The sequence below is a fragment of the Artemia franciscana genome, chromosome 16, assembly GCF_032884065.1.
Source record: "Artemia franciscana chromosome 16, ASM3288406v1, whole genome shotgun sequence".
NCBI lineage: Eukaryota > Metazoa > Arthropoda > Branchiopoda > Anostraca > Artemiidae > Artemia > Artemia franciscana.
The window spans coordinates 9351971-9376004 of NC_088878.1; the positions used below are offsets into that span (position 1 = coordinate 9351971).

At 35.6% G+C, this 24034-nt stretch overlaps 1 protein-coding gene and 1 long non-coding RNA gene across 3 annotated transcripts in view; one reads left to right on the forward strand and one right to left on the reverse strand.

Moving 5' to 3' along the window:
* Window positions 1-24034, forward strand: part of LOC136037032 (ras-related and estrogen-regulated growth inhibitor-like protein) — a 234150-nt gene that overhangs the window by 132187 nt on the left and 77929 nt on the right. The gene's annotated exons all lie outside the window — the stretch shown is intronic.
* Window positions 1580-2374, reverse strand: LOC136036851 (uncharacterized). The gene is made up of 2 exons (XR_010619793.1): window positions 2261-2374; window positions 1580-1866 (listed from the first exon to the last, which is right to left on the reverse strand). It is a non-coding gene; the product is annotated as an uncharacterized LOC136036851 (long non-coding RNA).

A 24034-nucleotide genomic window follows, 5' to 3' on the forward strand; every position in this document is an offset into this window, starting at 1 on the left:
CCCCATGAGAAGTTTTTTCATGGAAGTATCCTCCCACGTAACCCCCCCCCCCTCAACTCTCCCCCCTAAACCGAAAAAAAACCCTGAAAACGTCTGTACACTTCCCAGTAACCATTACTATATGTAAACACAGGTCAGAGTTTGTAACTTGCAGCCCCTCCCACGGGGACTACGGGGGAGTAAGTCATCCCCAAAGACACAATTAATAAGTTTTTCTACTATGGTGAATAAAATGGCTATCTCAGAAATTTGATCCGGTGACTTTGGGGAAAAATGAGCGTGGGAGGGGGCCTAGGTACCCTCCAATTTTTGGTCACTTAAAAAGGGCACTAGAACTTTTAATTTCCGTTAGAATGAGCCCTCTCGTAACATTCTAGGTCCTTTCAGTCGATCCGATCACCCCTGGGAAAAAAAAAAAAAAAAAAAAAATAAACACGCATCCGTGATCTGTCTTCTGGCAAAAAATGCGAAATTCCACATTTTTGTAGATAGGAGCTTCAAACTTCTACAATAAGGTTCTCTGATACGCTGAATCTGATGGTATGATTTTCGTTAAGATTATATGACTTTTAGGGGGTCTTTCCCCTATTTTATAAAATGAGGCAAATTTTCTCAGGCTCGTAACTTTTGATGGGTATAATTGATCTTGATGAAACTTATATATTTAAAATCAGGATTAAAATGCGATTCTTTTGATGTAATTATTGGTATCAAAATTCCATTTTTTAGAGTTTCGGTTACTATTGAGCCAGGTCGCTCCTTACTACAGTTCGTTAGCACGAACTGTTTGATTAGCTGTGACTGTGACTTTAACTACCTGCTCCGACTTTGATAGCTCGCAATTTTGTCTGCAGCCACCAAATTTTTACTCTTAGCTTAATAATTGATAAGTACCTGAGTTATCAAACACATTTAGTCCTTAGTTTTATAGATTGTGAGCATTGTGAGTATTCGATTCTGTTAATCTTTGTATCAACAAAGATCAAAGGTATTATCTTTGTATGGTATACCGAACAAATACATTAAAGTGATTAGGGATATGTAGAAGAATTACTTACACTACTGCGATTAAGGTAGGAAATAAGGTTTGCAGTGGGTAGCGTATTAAATCAGGAGTTGACCAGGGTTGTGTTCTATCCCCTTTTGATGGTTCATTTTAATGGACTTAGTCTCAAAGAGCACCGGAAAGGCAATGAGAGAGCATGGGATCAAAAGGAGAGGAAAATAATTTCTTTACTTGAATTTTTCTGACGATTTAAGTAGTCTTGATGAAAATGTGAGCAAAATGAATGAACTTTTTATATTTCATTTATATTTCTTTATATATAAACTTTAACGAAAAGGGAGAGGGGCACAACTACCCCTGAGAGCGTCTCTTTTACAGTTGTACCTTCTTATCAATTAGCCCCTTAACCTTCCTGCTACCTTTCTTATGCCTGACTGTGTAGAAAACCTAACCTTTTCAGTTTCTACCTGAATACTGCCCGAAATAGGGAACCTCAAGTGATATAATATAAAACAAAAAAAAAAGAATACAAAAAAGTCAGTCTTTACTCTCGTTCTTAAAAAAAATGCATACTTTTGACATTCAAAATTTATTTTATATAAGAATTACAAGGGAGCTCAATAAGTTCACCAGTAGCCAAGTCCACGGCCGTAGCCGAAACCACCGTAATAAGGACTATAAATGCCTCTGTATAGTCCAGTACCATAAGCCCCATAGAGTCCCCCATGTCCGTAGCCAAATCCAGCACCGTAGCCAAAGCCATAGCTTGGAAGGAAGGATTCACTGCCTTTAATGTCTAAGGTCTCCTTTTTTTCTTCTGCTTGTGCGCAGAAAGCAATTGCGAACAGAGAGAGGAAAACCTTAAAAAGAGAAACTGATTAGTGACGTAATAGATGTTATCAACTTTTGTGCAATAAGTATATATTGTAATTTACTTTTAATTTACGTTCTTGTCGAATGTCCCACTATTCAGCCTTTTCTCATTTTAATCGAAGACAAATTAACGGAAATAAACTATTAATTTTCTAAATAATATCTAATGTAAATTATTACCTGGAGATTTAGTAAGAGAAGACATATAATAAATACAGAAGACACATGAGTATAGACAAGATCTAAGTAAACGTATTATAGAATAAATATCATAGTTTAATAGATTTTTTAACAAAATGAAAACTAAAAACAGCCTTAAAGCGTCAGCAATTCAATTTTCCTTTTAAAGTGTATGCAACCATTGAAAAAAGCATGACTTACAAATAGTTTCATCATAATTGATGTTTTTGATCGGTAAGTTTATTTAAAATCAGTTTCAGTTCTGATGCAAAAAGGATACTATTCAAGTGTTTATATACGGAAATTATAATTTTTTCAGACCTTGAAACGCACTCAATTTTGTTTTATTGCAAATAAGGTTAAAGAACTTAAAACAATGGAAGTCGTTGTGTCCAGCGGTGCTTCAAAGATTCTGAAAATCCTCTTCCAGGCTAATCAAAATGCCCTTTGTCTTCAATAACATTTCCGGATTGTTTTTGTAGTTAATTAAAAATGACAGGGCCTTAGTTAACCATAATCATAATATATATAACAATGACGACAAATTGCGTTGGAAGGAGGAAGACGCTGTCTTAGAATGTTTGGAAAAAAATCGAAGCGGTAACAAAATTGAACTAAGCTCTTGTTTTACCATATTTCTCCCCTTCTAAGAATCTGGGGCATTGGCTCTGCATAAGCAGAGCTGAAATGGTAACCTTAAAAGCATGTAATCACAACCACAAGCACTGGTATTGCCCCTTACAGGTGTCTCTGTAATTTTTGCGAGAGTCGGTGATTTTTTGTTATATTGGTGATAATCATAATATATATAACAATGACGAGAAATTGCGTTGGAAGGAGGAAGACGCTGTCTTAGAATGTTTGGAAAAAAAATCGAAGCGGTAACAAAATTGAACTAAGCTCTTGTTTTACCATATTTCTCACAACCACAAGCACTGGTATATGGCCCCTTACAGGTGTCTCTGTAATTTTTGCGAGAGTCGGTGATTTTTTGGTATTTTGGTGATAATCATAATATATATAACAATGACGACAAATTGCGTTGGAAGGAGGAAGACGCTGTCTTAGAATGTTTGGAAAAAAATCGAAGCGGTAACAAAATTGAACTAAGCTCTTGTTTTACCATTTTTCTCCCCTTCTAAGAATCTGGGGCATTGGCTCTGCATAAGCAGAGCTGAAATGGTAACCTTAAAAGCAGGTAATCACAACCACAAGCACTGGTATATGGCCCCTTACAGGTGTCTCTGTTATTTTTGCGAGAGTCGGTGATTTTTTGTTATATTGGTGATAATCATAATATATATAACAATGACGACAAATTGCGTTGGAAGGAGGAAGACGCTGTCTTAGAATGTTTGGAAAAAAAATCGAAGCGGTAACAAAATTGAACTAAGCTCTTGTTTTACCATTTTTCTCCCCTTCTAAGAATCTGGGGCATTGGCTCTGCATAAGCAGAGCTGAAATGGTAACCTTAAAAGCAGGTAATCACAACCACAAGCACTGGTATATGGCCCCTTACAGGTGTCTCTGTAATTTTTGCGAGAGTCGGTGATTTTTGTTATATTGGTGATAATCATAATATATATAACAATGACGACAAATTGCGTTGGAAGGAGGAAGACGCTGTCTTAGAATGTTTGGAAAAAAAATCGAAGCGGTAACAAAATTGAACTAAGCTCTTGTTTTACCATATTTATCCCCTTCTAAGAATCTGGGGCATTGGCTCTGCATAAGCAGAGCTGAAATGTTAACCTTAAAAGCAGGTAATCACAACCACAAGCACTGGTATATGGCCCCTTACAGGTGTCTCTGTAATTTTTGCGAGAGTCGGTGATTTTTTGTTTTGTTTGTTTGCCATATTAAAGCAGACTGTCGACGAACCTATCCCCCCCCCCCTGAAGTATCAAAATTTATACAGTATTTTCAGACTTCCTAATTTAATATTTCACTTGTTGTGAGCTATTTGACAAAGTTACCCACTTATTTAGTCTCTTTCATATATGGGGTATTTGCATAATTTATGGCCCTTTCTCTTTGGTATGTATGTATCACGCCACCTCTGAAGGCATACTTTTTTTTTACCTTCCGATTGTTTGAATTACAATCTTGAAAACCTATCAGATTTCATGAGTAATCCCCTCCGATTTGTTTGTACTATTTGGTCATTTTTATGCTGATTTTTGATAGTATTTAACCGGTTTTCATTAGTTATAGTTTTGATTACTCCATTAAACCTCTTTTGGGCATCTTTTCGCCTAAAAAGTAGTCCTAAGTCGTTATCTAGCCTAAGGGGCAAGAAAAAGTTTGAACATGAAAGTTATTCTGAGTTATGATGATTATTCCGAGGAAGTTATTTTTACGCATGTTTTTTTTAATTAATATTAGTATATTTTTTTTGAATTCATATTCGTATTTTTTTCAAAGTTTTTTAAAAGTGCTTCCGCGTTATTCCTTTCTACCTCATTAAGATCCTTGCTAAATAGATTCTTTTTCAACCCCACACAAAGGATTTTTTTATTTTGGTGTTTTAGCTAACAAATATTTTGTTACATTTTGGTGTTTTATTTAGCTAACAAATAATTAAGAGCTTCTTTGGGGGATGTGTATAAGATAATTTAGCCATTAGGAATTCAATCAAAGTGAATGACTTGGCAATTAGAATTCACCGAGTATTAAACCATGAGTGTATTGATAATAAGTCACAACTGATTGACCATGATCAATTTTAAAAAGCATGAGTCTGGCAATAATCTCCTAAAATATCAAATTTAAATTTACTAATTTACAATAGCTTATCGTGCTTTCACATTACTGTAGAACCCTTTCACGCTAGGATAATGTGAGGCGTTGCGCTACGACTCAACATGTTAGGGGGCATTTTAGGGGGTCCGTAATGCAGGATGTCCTAAGCATACTCGAGCTCTGCTTTGAATTATACATCAAATGAGCTTATGCAAAACTATGGACAAATTCGACATAGCAGCAATAAACGTAATCTTTGGATTAGCAATTCACAAATAAAAAAAAAAAAAAAATGATAAGTTTTTCTCACCAACCTTTTTTGGCTACAAGTGAGTTGGAATATCCCTCTATACTCCTTAATTCCGAGTAGTTCTTTTATGATGATTAAATAAAAAAACAAGTTTTTTAACTGCAAGTAAGGAGCGACAATAAAATTTAAAACGAACAGAAATTATTCCGTATATAAAAGGGGCTGTTCCCTCCTTATCGCCCCGCTCTTTACGCTGAAGTTTCTTACTGTTTTAAAAAGTAGAGCTGAGAGAAAGAGTCGAACTTCTTATTAGCTGATTTTTGGGTTTTTATGTCACTTAAGTGTGAGAGGTTAGACTTAATATAATGTAACTTAACTACTTAGCATAGAAAATTACTTGTGCAGTGGGAAAGCGGCTTTATACTAGATACGTTATACTTTATAGTTTATACTTTATACGATGACTGCAGGAAAAATTCACTCCGTTTTTTCTTGAGAAGACTAATATAAGACACAGTCACACAAAGATTCCGACATCTTGAATCAGTTCGAGTAACCAATATTTCTTGAAGATTGGGAGATGGCTCAGTCGAACGTAAATTAAAGGCTCTACTTCCTTTTATAAACGGCCAAAAAGATAGTGTCGTAGAAAAGTGGCGTCCCTCTTTGCCCTTTTTAGGTGCTCTCTGCTCGGCACTGATCAAAATTTTCGAACTGTCGTTTTATTCAACTATTAAATAAAAAAAAAACTAATTTTTTTAGCTGAAAGTAAGGAGCGACATTAAAACTTAAAACGAACCGAACTTACTCCGTATATAAAATGGGTTGTCCCCTCCGCAATCCCTCGCTAATTACGCTAAAGCTTTTAATTTTAAAGTAGAATTGTGGCAAAGAGTCCAACTTTAGCGTAAAGAGCGAGGGATTGCGGAGGGGACAACCCATTTTATATACGGAGTAATTTCTGTTCGTTTTAAGTTTTAATGTCGCTTCTTACTTTCAGCTAAAAAAATTAGTTTTTTTTTAATTTAATTTCTGAACATTTTTGAATTAATGCATGTTTGGTTTTTGGCTCTCCGCACATAAATTATTAAAATGAAATTTGTATATTAATTCTTTTTTTTTGGCTAAATGGCTTTCTCTTAGTTTTGATCAGATGATTTTGAGAAATAAGGGCTGGAGAAGAAGGCCTAGTTGCCCTCCAATTTTTCGGTTGCTTAAAAAGGCAACTAGAACTTTTAATTTTTAACGAACGTTTTTATTAGTAAAAAATATACGTAACTTATAAATTAGCAACTTACGTAACAAACTTTCATAATCTTATATTTTTATTATGTATACAAGGGGGTTTGTATCCTCGTTAATACCTCGCTCTTTACACTAAATCTTAAGTTTTGTCCCGATTCTTTAAGAATGACCCCTGAATCACAAAGGCCGTAGAATAAATAGTTGAAATTACTAAAAATACTTTAGCATAAAGAGCGAGGTATTTATCTCCTCCTAAATACCTCGCTCTTTATGCTAAAGTATTTTTTGAACCCCTCATATGCGTAATAATCTCTGTTCGTTTTAAGTTTCAATGCTACTCCTTCCTTTCATTTGAAAAAAACGTTTTCATGTTTATTTTTCATTGTTTTCTTATAGTAATGCTAGAAAATCATGCGCCCTTCCTTGAATTTTTCTTCCCCCATGACAGATTCCTCCAAGGAAAGATCCTCCAACATAGCCCCCTCCCTTCAGCCCCACCCCCCAAACAAAATAAAATCCCCCTGAAAACGTCTGTACACTTCCCAATAACCATTACTATATGTAAACACTGGTCAAAGTTTGTAACTTGCAGCCCCTCCCCAGGGATTGTGGGGGAGTAAGTCATCCCCAAATACATAGTTATTGTGGTTATCGACTATGCTGAACAAAATGGCTATCTCAAAATTTTGATCCGTTGACTTTGGGAAAAAATGAGTGTGGGAGGGGGCCTAGATGCCCTCCAATTTTTTCGGTCACTTAAAAAGGGCACTAGAACTTTTCATTTCCGTTAGAATGAACCCTCTTGCGACATTCTAGGACCACTTGGTCGATACGATAACCCCTGGGAAAAAGAAAGAAAAAAAAAACAAACAAAAACAAACAAATAAACACGCACCCGTGATTTGTCTTCTGGCGAAAAATACAAAATTCCACATTTTTGTAGATAGGAGCTTGAAACTTCTACAGTAGGGTTCTCTGATACGCTGAATCTGATGGTGTGATTTTCGTTAAGATTCTATGACTTTTAAGGGGTGTTTTCCCCTATTTTCTTAAATAAGGCAAATTTTCTCAGGCTCTTAACTTTTGATGGGTAAGACTAAACTTGATGAAACTTATATATTTAAAATCAGCATTAAAATGCGATTCTTTTGGTGTAGCTATTGATATCAAAATTCAATTTTTTAGAGTTTTGGTTACTATTGAGCCGGGTCGCTCCTTACTACAGTTCGTTACCACGAATTGTTTGATTTAAAAGGTCTGATAAACTACACGTCCAAGGACGCTATGCCTCCACATATTTCCAGGGCAAGAATTGCAAATTGCGCAATCTGATCATTGTTTACATTTAGGATATTGAATTAGACATCTTGAATTTTTGAATTTATATCCTGTTTAAAATAGTCAAAAGCGCAAAAACCAGTGCCTATGAAGATGACATAGCCCCCCATATCCTTGGAGAGGAATGAAGAAAATACCAAAAAAATCACTGTGTGCGTGTGGGTTGTCAGAACGATCTACCATCAATATCTAAGGAACGGCTGAGGGTATTAAGTAACAACTTTAGAGGACTTTGAGGATCTATTGGAGGGCAACCAACACTCCTTACTCCTTTTAGGTTTTCCCTTTCTTCACCACTGCGCAAAATATAAAAGAATTGTTTTGTTCAAAACTGTCAAAAAGACTAGTAAATATGTCTCTGGGGATAAAATTCCCACCACAGCCCCCAGGGTAAGCAATGCAAATTATGCAACTTGATCTTATAATGAGTAAAAAGAGGGTATGTTTGATTCTGCGTGTGCTCGAAAAGGCTAAGAATGCTAAAGTTAAACTTTGGAGATTGTTAATGAGCATTTTAAACTAAATCTAAAGATTCTCCGTGCATTCCGTTTATCAAAAAAAGGTGTGTCTGCATTATCGCAAGAACAGCAAAGAGCGTTAATTTTAAGCTTTCAGCGCAAGTTGAGGAGGATGTTAAAAAGTGGACACCAGTCCCTCCCGTTCCCATTTTAGATACCCTCCTTCCAAAATATCTTATCAAGTTTTGGAGTAATCATCTTGTTGAATACTAACAGCTATCAGAGCACTTATGAAGGGGAGACAGGGCCACGTTTTTCACCTCTAGTATATTTGTGCTATTCCTATAACTTTTCCGCCAAAGAGTGACAGTACCCACACAAATTTACACTTTTATAGCTTTTTTAAATTAGCATAATTCAAGACTTCAATTTTGTTTTAATTACTGTTGTTTTAAGATTTATTACTGCTCTTTACTTTCAGCGGAATTAAATTTTCATTTAATTTTGATTGCTTTTCAAATCATACAGGAAAAACCCCTTCCAGATCTGTGAAAAATTTCACCCAGAAGATTCTCCTCCCCCCCCCGAAAAATTCCTCCCGCAAAACTTCCCTCATGGAAAATTCTGTACTTGCTTGTACCTGTGATTATAACCAAGCGTTTTCACCTTGCCCTGCATCAAGGATCTTCAAGACCTCTTTGGACCATTTAGCGTAATCTGCTGCCAGTTGCTTTGCAAATGGGAGTCACTGAGTTGTCCATGTACGACTACTTTCTGAACCCCTTAATAGGTTTAAGGTCTGATTTAATCACTTTTTTCGCTGTTTTCCTAGGCGTCTCTTCCATGAGCTAAGTTGCTTAGCTAGAAGGATTTGGCGAGGCGAGTACTCTGTGGACCTCCGTAAGACATGGTCCAACCATTTCAGACGACGTTCCTTGATTATGATGCAGTGTTGCCAACGCTTCGGAAGAAAAAGTACCATAAAACGCCTTAAAATTGTACCACTGATCCAAAAACTGTACCATGTCTATTTTATTGCGTGTTATACTATGGGCAAGATGAACTTTTTTTTTGCGCTACGCTCAACACGTGGACGATCGGAAAATTACATTACACTAAAGGGAACAAAGTATCACATATCTTCTTTCAAAGACATGTGGGAGACCTTCTTTCCCCTGCAGAGACCATTTTGGTGTCACTCCTCCAAATAGCTGCTCACCTATTTTGCACTTACCGTACAGGTTGCTATGCTGCTTCATACTATATTTTGACCGCACGAGGGAAACAACAGACACTTAAATAAATGTGTAAAGGAAAACTTATCACTCTAGAAGAAAAAACAAGTAAAAACTAAAATTCCCTCCGCTCGCTGGGTCCTGACGTCCAATCAAATCTTATTGTAGGCCTACCATATTGACATTTTGTAAGATGTTCCAGAAAATTTGTGATTGTACCAGAATGTACCTTTAGAGAAGGAATGTACCAAAATGGTACAATTGTACCGCTGTTGGCAACCCTGTTGTGATGGCACCACATATTTTAATACAGCCGCGCATTCGACGTATATCAACGTTTGATATGCGATCATTCAAGTTTATCCTGAGGATGCAGTGGGGAAAAATTCTTTGGGGAAGATTAAAGGTATATACCCAAATTATCCACGGAAATTAAGAGGGATTAGAACACAATTTCTCAAAATCCTTCTACATTCATCTGAAGGCCCAATGAAGCTGAGGAAATTAGGCCAACATAATGTATTTTTTTTGTCATCTAACCCCCTATTTAGATAATGATACATCACCCCTTCTTCATGTTTACTAAAATGCACGTATGCGAACACACGCAAATGTGCGTACACATTATATTATAAACCGAATATGTTTAGGTAAATAAAGCATTAGAATTAATGCCAGAAATATTTTTCGGTAGTAACATAAGATGCGTCACCCCGGAACAACCTTATTCTGGCTTAGTCTAAATGAAGGGAGATGAGACATTTATTCCTACATCTCTTCCCCCATCCCCGAGTACGTCAACTCATACCTATATTTATATGAAGGCCCATGGAGATTTAGAAAAATTAGGCATTGAAATGCATTCTTTCAGGTGTGTTGTACAACACCGCTCCACCCCCTAGCCCTCCTACTCATTACACTACGGCCCATCCATCTTTCATAATAGCTGATGCACAAATATATGCCTCTGCACATAATTTCGTGAAAAATCAAGTAAATTAACTTAGTTAAGACAAAGATTAAGATAATAAATGTCCATGTTTACCAAGTATCTTATATGAACTAGGCTACTTTTCAGGAATATATGCCTGCAGCGTGGTATTACTTTATCTGCAATTGGAAAGCATAATATTTGTTTATTGATGCTCACAAGTTGATCCCCAACCCTAGAATGGTCAGTTGATGTCAAGTTTGACCCTATTTAGGGAAAAATCAAAGTTTGATTGCTAAAAATGGCAGAATAGGTCATTTCCCTTTGTCAAATCTTTTTAATCACTGAAAAGAGCACTAGATAATCTAATATCAGTTTGAATGAGCCCTCTTCCGATCTTCAAGGAGACCTAGTCTGATAAAATCACTCTGTGATTCTTCTTCGGAGAAAAAAAAAATATATTTGTACTTTTTAGTACATGAAGCTCCAAAAGTCTACCGCGCGGCTCTCTGATATGCTGGATTTGATTTTATAATTTTCATTAGGATTGCTTGATTTCTTCAGACAAAATGCTTTTGAAATGTTTTCACTTTTCTTGCTTTCATCAATAAAAAATTATCAAACCTTTAAGGAATAAATATCAGTATATGTCGATTAAACTGACAATCCACGGTCAATTATTTGTTGTTGTTTTTTCAGTAATGCGTCTTGAGAAGGCATGGGGGTTATCAGCCTTATTCATGTTAATTTTTGCTCGTTTTGAGTTTGAATTGGCTATTTATTGTAATTTCTGTAAATTTTGAGTTTTGTTTATTGATTGATAGTGATTTGTGATAGTTTTACGCTTGGAAGACTATTTGACTTTATTTTTGCTTATTCTTGGCTTAATGGAACTCTTTACTTTTCTTTGAAAAACTTGTTTTGTGGGATTTTTTAAATTAATCATTTCAAAAGCAAATTATTTTAATGGACTACCTGCTATTAATATTTTCTTAGTGTCTAAAAGTTTCTAACTCTCTACTTACAGGTTCTTAGTAAGAACTGTTTCATGTATATTAACCCATATAGAGCCTGTACCTAGAGTTACTATGCTAACCTAAACTACCTTCAAGTACAAGAGTAAATTGGATATTGAACTATATTACTTTGAAACATTTATTTTCAAGAACTGTTGTTACTGAAATTTTTGCCACCTTGGCTTATCGCGAGTCAAATATCCATTATTACAGCAAAGAGAAATCCCTTCCGAAGCGGTCCAGTATGACATTAAATTAAAAAAAAAAGTTTTTTTTTAACTGAAAGTAAGGAGCGACATTAAAACTTAAAAAGAACAGAAATTACTTCATATATGAAAGGGGCTGCTTCCTCATCAACGCCCCGCTCTTTACGCTAAAGTTTGTCTCTTTCTCTCAACTCTTCCATTTAAAACAGTAGAAAACTTTAGCGTAAAGAGCGGGGCGTTGATGAGGAAGCAGCCCCTTTCATATACGAATTAATTTCTGTTCGTTTTAACTTTTAACGTCGCTCCTTACTTTCAGTTAAAAAAACTTGTTTTTTTTATTTAATTCTGAACGTTTTTGAATCAATGCATGTTTTGATTTTGGCTCTTTGCAGAGGAATAATTAAAACGAAATTTGCATATTTATTTTTTTGGGCTAAATGGCTTTCTCATACTTTTGATCGAATGATTTTGAGAAAAAAGGAGTGGGGGAGGAAGCCTAGTTGCCCTCTTATTTTTTGGCTACTTAAAAAGGCAACTAGAACTTTTAATTTTTTACGAATATTTTTATTAGTAAAAGATACACAAAACTTATAAATTAGCTTGCGTAACGAAATTTAGTATTCTCATGTTTTTATTACATATGTGAGGGGGTTCACCCTCTCGTCAGTACCTCGCTCTTTACACTAAAGCTTAAATTTTGTCCCAATTCATTAAGAATGACCCCTGAATTACAAAAGCCGTAGAAAAATAGTTGAAATTTCTAAAAATACTTTAGCGTAAAGAGCGAGGTATTAGGAGGAGATCAGCCCCACATATGCTTATTAATTTCTTTTCGTTTTAAGTTCTAATACTGCTCCTTACTTCAAGAGAAAAACTTTTTCATATATATTTTTTCAATGTTTTTTTTAAATAATGCTAGAAAATCCTGCGCTCCCTTCATGTAATTTTTCTTCCCCCATGGAAAATTCCTCTTTGGAAAGCTCCCTCAACATATCCGCCTCTCATCAACCCCTCCCCCCAACCAAAAAATCCCCTAGAAACGTCTGTACACTTCCCAATAACCATTTCTATATGTAAGCACTGGTCAAAGTTTGTAACTTGTAGCCCATCCCACGGGGACTTTGGGGGAGAAAGTCGTCCCCTAAAACATAGTTATAAGTTTTTTGACTACACTGAATAAAATGGCTATCTCAGAATTTCGATCGAGTGACTTTGGGAAAATAATTAGCGTGGGAGGGGGCCTAGATGCCCTCCAATTTTTTGGTCACTTAAAAAGACGCTAGAACTTTTTATTTCCGTTACTAGCCCTCTCGCAAGATTCTAGGACCACTGGGTCGATACGATCATCCCTGGGGAAAAAACCCCAACAAACAAACAAACAAATAAACACGCACCTGTGATCTACCTTCTGGCAAAAGACATAGAACAAATAGGACAAAGATATAGACATAGATATAGTTAGACATTTAAACGAAATTTGCATACTATTATTTTTTTTTGGCTAAATGGCTTCCTCATAGTTTTAATCGGAAGATTTTGAGAAACAAGGAGAGAGGGAGGAGGCCTAGTTGCCCTCCAATTTTTCAATTACTTAAAAAGGCAACTAGAACTTTTAATATTTTGCGAACGTTCTTATTAGTAAAAAATATACGTAAGTTACAAATTAACTTACGTAACGAACTTCTATATTGCGTTCATGCGTTCATGAGGGGGTTCAACCTCGTCGATACCTCGCTCTTTACATTAAAGCTTCAGCATTAAAATTGGATTCTTTTGGTGTAACGATTGGTATCAAAATTCCATTTTTTAGAGTTTCGGTTACTATTGAGCCGGGTCGCTCCTTACTACAGTTCGTTACCATGAACTGTTTAATACCATCTATCGGTCAAAAGCAATTTGCTATATTATGGCAGGGTGGTATTTGCCACTCTTTGTCAAAGCATTTTGTAATTTAAATACAATGAAAAAGTACTTCAATACGTATTCCAAATACTCTACCATATTTATATTTAAATATGTATTTGAAATACATGAAAAGTATTTAAACACGAATTTTAAATGCATGGATTTACCTGCTACCCCATCATAGATCATATGAGTATTCAAATTTAGTTTCTGAACCAGTTAGTTTTGTAGTATTTTTTCCTCACAGAAATAAACATAAGTTTCTTCTCTGTTAGCAGTTTGTCTACTCTTGGTCAAACAGTTATATTTCTTAAATGGTTTTGAGGGCCCGTACCCCATGTGTACTAGTTTGTTTTAATTTTTTTGCGCTTACTAAGAAAACTACAGAATTTTTCTAGTTTAACTTCTCCATTCTTTGATTTTACTATGATGTGATAGCCTTCAGGGGCGTGAGAATTTTAATGCTAAACGGAAAATTTTCCAATCAAGACTTGAAAAAAACTGTCATTCAAAACACCAAAATCAGAGAAGATAGACCTTAAATCAAATATATATTATCTTGGCCCTTTAGCTTACAATAGTCAGAAATGGCATTGAAGAATGGCGTTAATTCAAAGTAATTAAGGGGGGAGGGACAGAGAAGTATTTTTCAAAATTTCGAGACGACAATTTTCTCATGTTTACAATTTCTATTACAAAAATACGCAAGAAAACACATTCTTTTGCAATGAAAATTGTCACTCCACCGTTTAACATCAATGGTATTCATCAAGAACGTTAATTCATGGAAATTAGAAAGCAAGACCGGATCCAGTTCCCCCCTTCCATATTTTTGTCCAACTCACTAAAACGTAACACATGCATTTAAACAAATTTCCGATGAGTTTTTCAACTTTTTTCATACCCATTCTTTCAAAACAACGTTCTGGACATGGCCCTGGGGGAGGGGGGCAAAAGAGTATCCTTCAAAGTTCTGGGAGGAAAATTTTGTTGTCTTTTGATTTTTTTTAACAGAAACACGAAAAAAAAAACCAGCTCCTTTTCAATGATATTACCACGAAAAGATTTTTTTTGAATCTAATAGGGTCAATGCAGGAAATACATCTTGTAAAAACAACACCCTCCCCTAATTAAAGCCACTGGTATTCATATATGCTACTTGATAGCAATGCAAGTTACATTGTGACATCATTAAATTACTTCAAATATGGACACAAAAGCTGAATTTTTAATCAGCTAAGAACAAAAAACAGACGCGAAACAGTGAGACTTTATCAAATAAATTATTGCTTCCTTCAGCATTATTGGTACATATTATTTTGATTAAATAATACGCCCCGCTCTTTACGGTAAAATTTGACTTTTTCTCTCAATTCTATTTTATTAAACAGTAAAAAACTTTAGCGTAAAGAGCGGGGTGTTGAGAAGGGAACATCCCATTTCATACACAGAGTAATTTCAGTTAAGTTTTAATACCGCTCCTTACTTTCAGTTAAAAATACTAATTTTTTATTCAATTTCGGAACATTTTTTAATTAATGCATGCTTGATTTTGGCTCTCGGCACATAAATTATTAAAATGAAATTTGCATATTGATTCTTTTTTTGACTAGATGGCTTTCTTTTAGTTTTGATCAGACGATTTTGAGAAATAAGGGGTGGGGGAGGAAGCCTATTTGCCCTCCAATTTTTTGGTTACTTAAAAAGGCAACTAGAACTTTTAATTATTTACGAACTTTTTTATTTGTAAAAAATATGCGTAACTTAAGAATTAACTGACGTAACCAACTTCTATTTTATTATGTATATGAGGGGGTTCGTCCCCCCGTTAATACCTCGTTCTTTACACTAAGGCTTAAATTTTGTCCCAATTAAGAATGACCCCTGAATCAGAAAGGCCGTAGAATAAATAATTGAAGATACTAAAAATATTTTAGCATAAAGAGAGAGGTATTTAGGAGGAGAAAAACCCCTCATATGCGTAATAATCTCTGTTCGTTTAAGTTTTAATGCTGCTCCTTACTTTCAGTTGAAAAAACTTTTTCATGTTTATTTTTTCATTTTTCTTATAATAATAATGCTAGAAAATCCTGCACCCCCTTCATTGAATTTCTCTTCCCCCATGGCATATTACTCGAGGGAAAGATTCTTCCACATAGCCCCCTCGCCTCAACCCCCCACCAAACCAAAAAATACCCCTGAAAACGTCTGTACACTTCCCAATAGCAATTGCTGTATGTAAACACTGCTAAAATAAGTACACTGCAAGGTAGAATACCTCGCCAGAACCTCCAACAGATTGACTGGAGATGGTAACGCCGGCAATGAAGGGGGAGGGAATTAATGCCAGGTTTTTCTTCTTACTTAATTGGACTAACTGTCTTGGCTTTTTCTACAATTAGCCATGTACTTAATGCTACAACTATTCCATTTTAATGCAAAAATCAACGGACTCGATCGAGGCCTTTAAAATCATTGTTTAAATCAGAAATCACATTGTTTTTTTAATAATAATGCTAGAAAATCCTGCGCCTCCTTCATTGAATATCTCTTCCCCTGTGGCATATTTCTCCAAAGAAAGATCATCCCACATAGCCCCCTCCCCTCAACCCCCCCCCCCCCGAACAGAAAAGATCCCCTTGAAAACATATGTATACTTCCCAGTAACCATTACTGTATGTAAAAACTGGTCAATATTTGTAACTTGCAGCCCCTCCCCCGGGGACTGTGGGGGAGTAAGTCATCCCCAAAGACATAGTTATTATGGTTTTTGACTATGCTGAAAAAAATGGCTATCTCAAAACTTTGATCCGTTGACTTTGGGAAAAAATGAGCGTGGGAGGGGGCATTAAAAAGGGCACTAGAAATTTTCATTTCCGTTAGAATGAGCCCTCTTGCGACATTCTAGGATCAATTGATCGATACGATGACCCCTGGGAAAAAAATAAAAAAATAAATAAACACGCACCCGTTATCGGTCTTCTGACCAAAAATACGAAGTTCCACATTTTTGCGCTTGAAAATTTTGCAATAGGGATCTCTGATACGCTGAATGCTATGATGTGATTTTCGTTAAGATTCTATGACTTCTATGGGGTGTTTCCCCTATTTTCCAAAATATGGCAAATTTTTTCAGGTTCGTTACTTTTGATGACAAAGACTAAATTTGATGAAACTTATATATTTGAAATCAGCATAAAAATCCAATTCTTTTGATGTATTTTTTAGTATCAAAATTCCGTTTTTTAGAGTTTTGTTTACTATTGAGCCGGGTCGCTCCTTACTACAGTTCGTTACCACGAACTGTTTGATTCGTACCATGTCATTAAATTTGTCCAGGAATTACTTCTCATTGAATTATTTTTTCTCTCATATGATTTTTTCGCCCATATTTGCTTGATTGTAAATTGAAATCCTTCTTGATTTCAACCCTTGTTAAAAAACCGATAATGATTTACTAGAATTTATTTTTAAAGACTCAAGTCAACTCTAGCAGTTTTCATAGTTCTGGTATCGCCTCATATCGAGTTAATGTTTTGCCTTTTACTAAAGATCAACTAAGCCAACAACTGCAAGAAAAAAAAAACCTACAGCTACACTTAAATGGATTAGTTCCATTCCAGGGTTACTTCCGTTCCATTATTTTCTCAGCCTTGGCAAATCCATTTTTTCAAGATAAGGTCCGTGATTTGTTTTGGAAATTTCTTCCTCTGATTTATTTCCAGGTCTCACTTAAATTTTTGGGGGCCTGACAAAGTTTCAAATTCAGGGGATATTTTTCTTTTTGATCAAGTACATTTGCGAATTTTCTTTATTATTTTTTCATTTATAACTTTATCTTTATTATTTTCCATAATAAAACCATTGTGTAGCGTTGTACCTACAAATAATTAAACAGGAAATAAATATAAACACTAATATAAATAATAGCTGTATGATGGTAAGAAATAGAGTGGAAATCTAATAGAATACTTTAGGCTCTTTTACTAGTAAAAGGAAATTAAATTAACTTACAAGCATTTTAGTCATTTTCGGCCGTTAAGATTAGTAAGTATCATAGGATATTATTTGGACACTGAAGGAGGGAAGGTACTTCCCGGAAATTTAGTTTCCTCGAAGACCTTGTCTTAAACTATAACAAAATTTTATTTCTCCGCACATGGTACTAAAAACTTAACCAACAAATATGGGCGATATTCCCAGCTCATTGTGAAAAGACGGCAATCTGGATTGGACAGTAACTCTATATTTAACTTTAATTCATTTTGCTGCTGAAGTTTTTAAGGAACATACAATAGTGAAATAAAGTAACAATTTAATAAACGCAAAGATAACAAAATATAAGTAAGGAGTAGCCTACGCGCTCAATAGTCACCGAAACTCTAAAAAAGAAATGTTGATATTATATATATATATATATATATATATATATATATATATATATATATATATATGGTGATATATATATATATATATATCAATATATATATATATATATATCAATATATATATATATATTGATATAATATATATTATATCAATATATATATATATATATATATATATATATATATATATATATATATATATATATATATATATATATATATATATATATATATATATATATATATATATATATATATATATATATATATATATATATATATATATATATATATATATATATATATATATCCTGGCATCATTTAATTAATACGATCAGAAATTAACTAAAAAACGGTAAAAAGTTTTTCGACTGAAATCACTTCCAGTTAAAAGTTTTAAACTTAAAAAGCACAGAAATTATTACGCATACGAGAAGAGTTTTCCCCTCCTAAACTCCCCGCTCTTTGCGCTAAATTTTGAATTTTGTCCCAATTCCTTAAGAACGACTCTTGAAACACAAGGGTCATTTGATCAGAACAATAAAAAGTTATTTTAGAAGTACTAAAAAGTTTGGCGCGAAGAACGAGGTGTTGACGAGGGATAACCCACCTCAAACGCGTAATAATTTGTGTTCGTTTTAAGTTTTACTGTTGCTGCTTACTTTCAGTTGAAAAAACTTGTTTTTTATTTAATCAAGTAAAATAGGTGATCGTTATTAACGGCAAAATTACAAAAAAATGTTTTATACCTCTTGTTTCATATCACACGTTTGCTCAGTTCAATCCATTTCTGATATTCATGGTTTCTAAATTGTTTAAAATCTATCAGTTCATGATTAGACTTTCTTGTTGAAAGTCTTGTTGAAATTTTTCTTGTTTCTCGTTGAAAGAGAGGCCAAATCGGTTATAGTTTGATCATGAAAGTCAGTAGGGATGAGGGTGGGGAGGGGGGTCTGCTCAACAAACCATTTATTTTGATTTTTATTTCCAAAATTTAATCGAAGCTCTTATAATGCTCCAAATTCTTATATTTTTATTTAAAACGCTGAATAAGATACCGTCCTATTCTTTACGTTTAAAAAGCTTCCATTTATAATAACGTGCTGACTTTTCGTTATTTACGCTTTTCTATATATCTATTTTAACCAGCTCCAAAAATAGAATTGACGTAAATATATTAAGGATTATTGCTTAAATTAGTCGCAATCACGTAAAACCAGCGCTACTTGTGGGAAATTATTCTCTGTATCAACGTGCTTCACGAAATGTCTGCTGGAAGCATGACAGAGTGAATTGGAACAATATAGGTATATTTTTCTCAGATTTGGAAATTTTGTATGCACATATAAGGGGTGTCAATCTGTAATCTTTTTCTACTGTTATCCGTTTGGACATGCAATACTAGGGGATCGAGCTTTGCTTTGTGAAGGATTTTCGACATAAAAACATTATTCAGAGTAGAAGGGGAATGTAATTTTTATGGCACTTGGTATTAACCAAGTGACATATAGCAATCGCCAATTCTGTCGGTCTGTCTGTCTGTCGGTCTGTCTGTCGGTCCCGGTTTTGCTACTTTAGGCACTTCCAGGTAAGCTAGGACGATGAAATTTGGCAAGCGTATCAGGGACCGGACCAGATTAAATTACAATCGTTTTTCCAATTTGACCATCTGGGGGGGGGGGGGAGTGGGGGGCCGGTTAATTCGCAAAAAATAGAAAAAATGAAGTTTTTAACTTATGAGCGGGCGATTGGATCTTAATGAAACTTGATGTTTGGAATGATATTGTGTGTCAGAGCTCTTATTTTAAATCCCGACAGGATCTGATGACATTGGGGGGAGTTGGAGGGGGGAAACCTAAAGTCCCTGTTTTGCTACTTTAGGCACTTCCAGGTAAGGTAGGACGATGAAATTTGGCAAGCGTATCAGGGACCGGACCAGATTAAATTAGAAATAGTCGTTTTCTTGACTTGACCATCTGGGGGGGAGTGGGGGGTGGTCAATTCGGAAAAAATAGAAAAAATGAAGTATTTTTAACTTATGAGTGGGTGATTGGATCTTAATGAAATTTGATGTTTGGAATGATATTGTGTCTCCGAGCTCTTATCTTAAATCCCGACCGCATCTGATGACATTTGGGGGGGGGGAGTTGGAGGGGGAAACCTAAAATCTTGGAAAACACTTAGAGTGGAGGGATCGGGATGAAACTTGATGGGAAAAATAAACGCAGGTCCCAGATACATGATTGACATAATCGGAACTGATTCGCTGTCTTTGGGGTAGTTTGGGGGGGGATTAATTCTTAAAAATTAGAAAAAATAAGGTATTTTCAACTTACGAACGGGTGATCGGATCTCAATGAAATTTGATGTTTAGAAGGATATCGTGTCTTAGAGCTTATTTTAAATCCTGACCGGATCTGGTGACGGGGGCGGGGAGTTGGGAGGGGGAAACCTAAAACTTGGAAAACACTTAGAGTGGAGGGATCGGGATGAAACATGGTGGGAAAAATAAACACAAGTCCTAGATAGATGATTGACATAAACGGAACGGATCCGCTCTCTTTGGGGTAGTTGGGGACGGGGGGTATTTCTGAAAAATAAAAAAAATCTCTTATTTAAACCCGACCGGATCTGGTGACATTGGGGGGGAGTTGGGAGGGGGAAACCTGAAATGATGGAAAATGCTTAGGTTGGAGGGATTGGGATGAAACTTGGTTGGAAAAATAAGCAGAAGTCTTGCATACGTGATTTACATAATTGGAACGGATCCGCTCAATTGGGGGGGGGGGTAATTCTGAAAAATAAGAAAAAATGACGTATTTTTAACTTACGAAGGAGTGATCGGATCTTCATGAAACTTCATATTTAGAAGGACCTCGTAACTCAGATATCTCATTTTAAATCTCAACCGGACCAAGCGTAATTGGGGGGGGGGGTAGTTGGGGGGACCGGAAATCTTAGAAAATACTTAAAGCGATGAGATCAGGATGAAACTGGATGGGAAGAATAGAAACATGTCTAAGATACGTGACTGACATAACTGGACCGGATCTGCTCTCTTTGGTGGAATTTGGGAAAGGGGGGGGGGTAATTTGTAACTTACGAAAGGGTGACCAGATTTTAATGAAATTTGATATTTAGAAGGATCTTGTGCTTTAAAGTTCTAATATCAAATTCCGACCAGATGCTGTGACATTTGCGGGAGTTGGAGGGGGAAACCGGAATTCTTGGAAAACATGAAAATTGGGGTATTTTTATCTTACGAATAGATGATCGGATCGTAATGAAATTTGATTTTTAGAAGGAATTCATGTCTCAGAGCTCTTATTTCAAATCCCGACCAGATCTTTTGACATTGGGGGGAGTTGGAGGGGGAAATCCTGGAAAAACACTTGGAGTGGAGGAATCGGGATGAAGCTTGGTGGATAGAATCCGCAAATGTCCTTGATACGCGATTGACAGAATCGTACTGGATTCGCTCTCTTTGGGGGAGTTGGGGGGAGGGGTTCAGTGATTTGGCGAGTTCGGTGCTTCTGGACGTGCTAGGGCGATGAAAATTGGCAGGCGTGTCAGGGAGCTGCGCAATTTGACTTGATAAAGTCGTTTTCCCAGATTCGACCATTTGGGGGGCAAAAGGGAGAGGAAAAATAGAAAAAATAGGTATTTATAACTTACAAGTGGGTGATCGGATCTTAATGAATTTTGATATTTAGAAGGACTTTGTGACTCAGAGCTCTAATTTTAAATCTTGACCGGAATTAAGCCTCTTTTTTTCCTTTTTAAATCAATCTATTGATTCACAGAATTTTGTTAGAGCTCATACCATATGATCTCTTGGCTCTTAGCTCTTCTCGCCTCGTCACAAGTGCCATATGAGCTCTTAGCTCTTGTTAAACTCTAGACGTTAATTTTTCTCTTTCAATTGGTATCCTTGGCAAGTTAAAATCAATCCAAGTTTTCTGCTCCAATGCTATCAAAAATTATTTAAATTTTTGGACATTCTTTATCAAACAGAGCCCGATGGGAGAGATATTAATTTTGAATTTATTTTGCGAATACTTTAAATTATAATACAAGTCCTATTTTAGATATGAATTTTACGTGATAAAGAACTTTCGCAGGGGTGGGAGGAATTTTTAAGGAGAACTTTATCTAAGGAGTTTTTCTTTGGAAAAGACCCTTTTTTGTTATTTGCAGTTTAAAAATAGTAATACAGCCCAAAGTGCACTTCTTGGGTGCCATATGGCATTTTATGATTGTCTTAGTAAGTCAAATTTATGAAATGTATTAAATATAAGAAATAGATTTTAAATGAGCCATTAAACAGTTCTACATAATATTCCAGTGCCCTGATAGTGACAAAGAAAAAAAGGAGCAGAAAAAAGAAGGTATATCAGTGCTGACCATGTAAAAAAGAGATTCTCTTCTTTTTCAAGGAGGGGTCCTGTACAGGGCTGTATCCAAAAATTCTGTTTAGGGGGGGTATTTTTTACAGGGGCATGAAAAAGCGAACCAAAATGTGTTTTTATTCATTTCCATTATGTTTCTTAGGAGTTGGACACACATTCCGGGGGGGTTAAAACCCCATCGATGAGCGGGACTGCTGTAATTGCGCGTAGTTCAAATGCGAGATTGAGTCTCCTATGCTGAGCGCTGCAGTTAAGGAAATTGAAAGGGGATAGGCACTTTAATGTTAGCGGTGAAGCTTAATTTGCATAACCAATTGAAGTTTACTAGTCTTAGCATTTATTTGTTCATTTATATTAGAACCAGTTATAATTTTGTAGGCTATGATTGTTTATTTAATTTCTTTTCGTTTTTGGTTTCATTTATTCCTGAAAAGTAATCTGGGTTCGTTTTGAGTTTTTGTTCGTTCTTTTTTTTAGCGGAAAGTAGGGAACGACTGTAAAACTTATGACGAACAAAAACTATTCCATATATGAAAGGGGCTGTCCTCTCCTCAATGCCACGCTCTTTACACTAAAGCTTGACTCTTTCTCATAACTCTATTTTTAAAACAAAAAAAAAAACTTTTAAAAAAGCTCCCTTTTCTAATTAAACGGCCACCGTGTTTCAATTCTAGTGAACAGTCAAACTTTAGCGTAAAGAGTAAGGTATTCAGGATGGGGCAACTCTTCGTATATGGTATAATTTCTTTTCTTTTTTCAAAATAATTCCGGTAAATATGGCGCATCCTGTATGAAATATACCCCTCCCCCTCTCGGGAAACTCCTCTGTAGAAATTTCATCTTACGTAAAGTGCAACCTCCCCTCTCAGTTAAACTCACTTCAGACAGTTCCATGCTCGTTGAGAATCCCCTCTCCCTGTAAAATTGCTTGTGGACGATCCACCCGGAGGAATTCTCCTTAGCATTCTTTCATTTGAAAAAGACTTTAATCTCTATTAGGTCTCTCAATCACTTCAGATATGCCCCCTTACGTGTCAATTATTTCCCAGAAAACAAAACTCGCGAAAAAAAGCCCCTGGATAATTTTTCCGGAACATCTTTGCATAGAAAATTTAGAAAAGATAATGTAAAACAATTGAAAATAATTTTGAATAGTAATTCCGTCAACGCCCCCCAGTGTAATATTTCCCTGGAATATTCACTCCACAGAAGTTTCCCTCCAAAGGAAGATCCTTCTCATAGAAATCCTCCCCAGGCATACCCCCCTCCCACAAAAAAATGACTGTAAACTTCTCAATAAAAAATACTGTATGCACAAAATTAGCAAAGCTCACTACTCCACAGAAGTTTCCCTCCCAAGGAAGATTCTTCTCATAGAAACCCTCCCCAAGCATACCCCCCTCCCACAAAAAATGACTGTAAACTTCCCAATAACAAATACTATATGCACAGAATTAGCAAAGCTCACTACTTGCAGCCCTTCCCACGGAGACTGTGTGGGGGTCATTTTACAGCCAAATATATATTTATTAGATATTTCGACTATGCTGAAGGAAATAACTATCTCAAAACTTTGATGAGATGATCGGGAAAAAAAGAGATTGGGAGGGACCATGGGAGGGAGCGTATTTGCCCTCCAATTTTTTGGTCACTTAGAAAAGGCACAGGGACTTTTAATTTTTGTTCGAATAAGCCCTCTCACAATTTTCTAGGACCACTAGGTTGGGAACGATCACCCCAGGGAAAAAAAAAACAAAAACAAATAAACACGCATCCGTGATCTTTCTTCTAGCAAAAAATACAAAACTCCACATTTTTGCAGATAGGAGCTTGAATCCTCTACAGTAGGGTT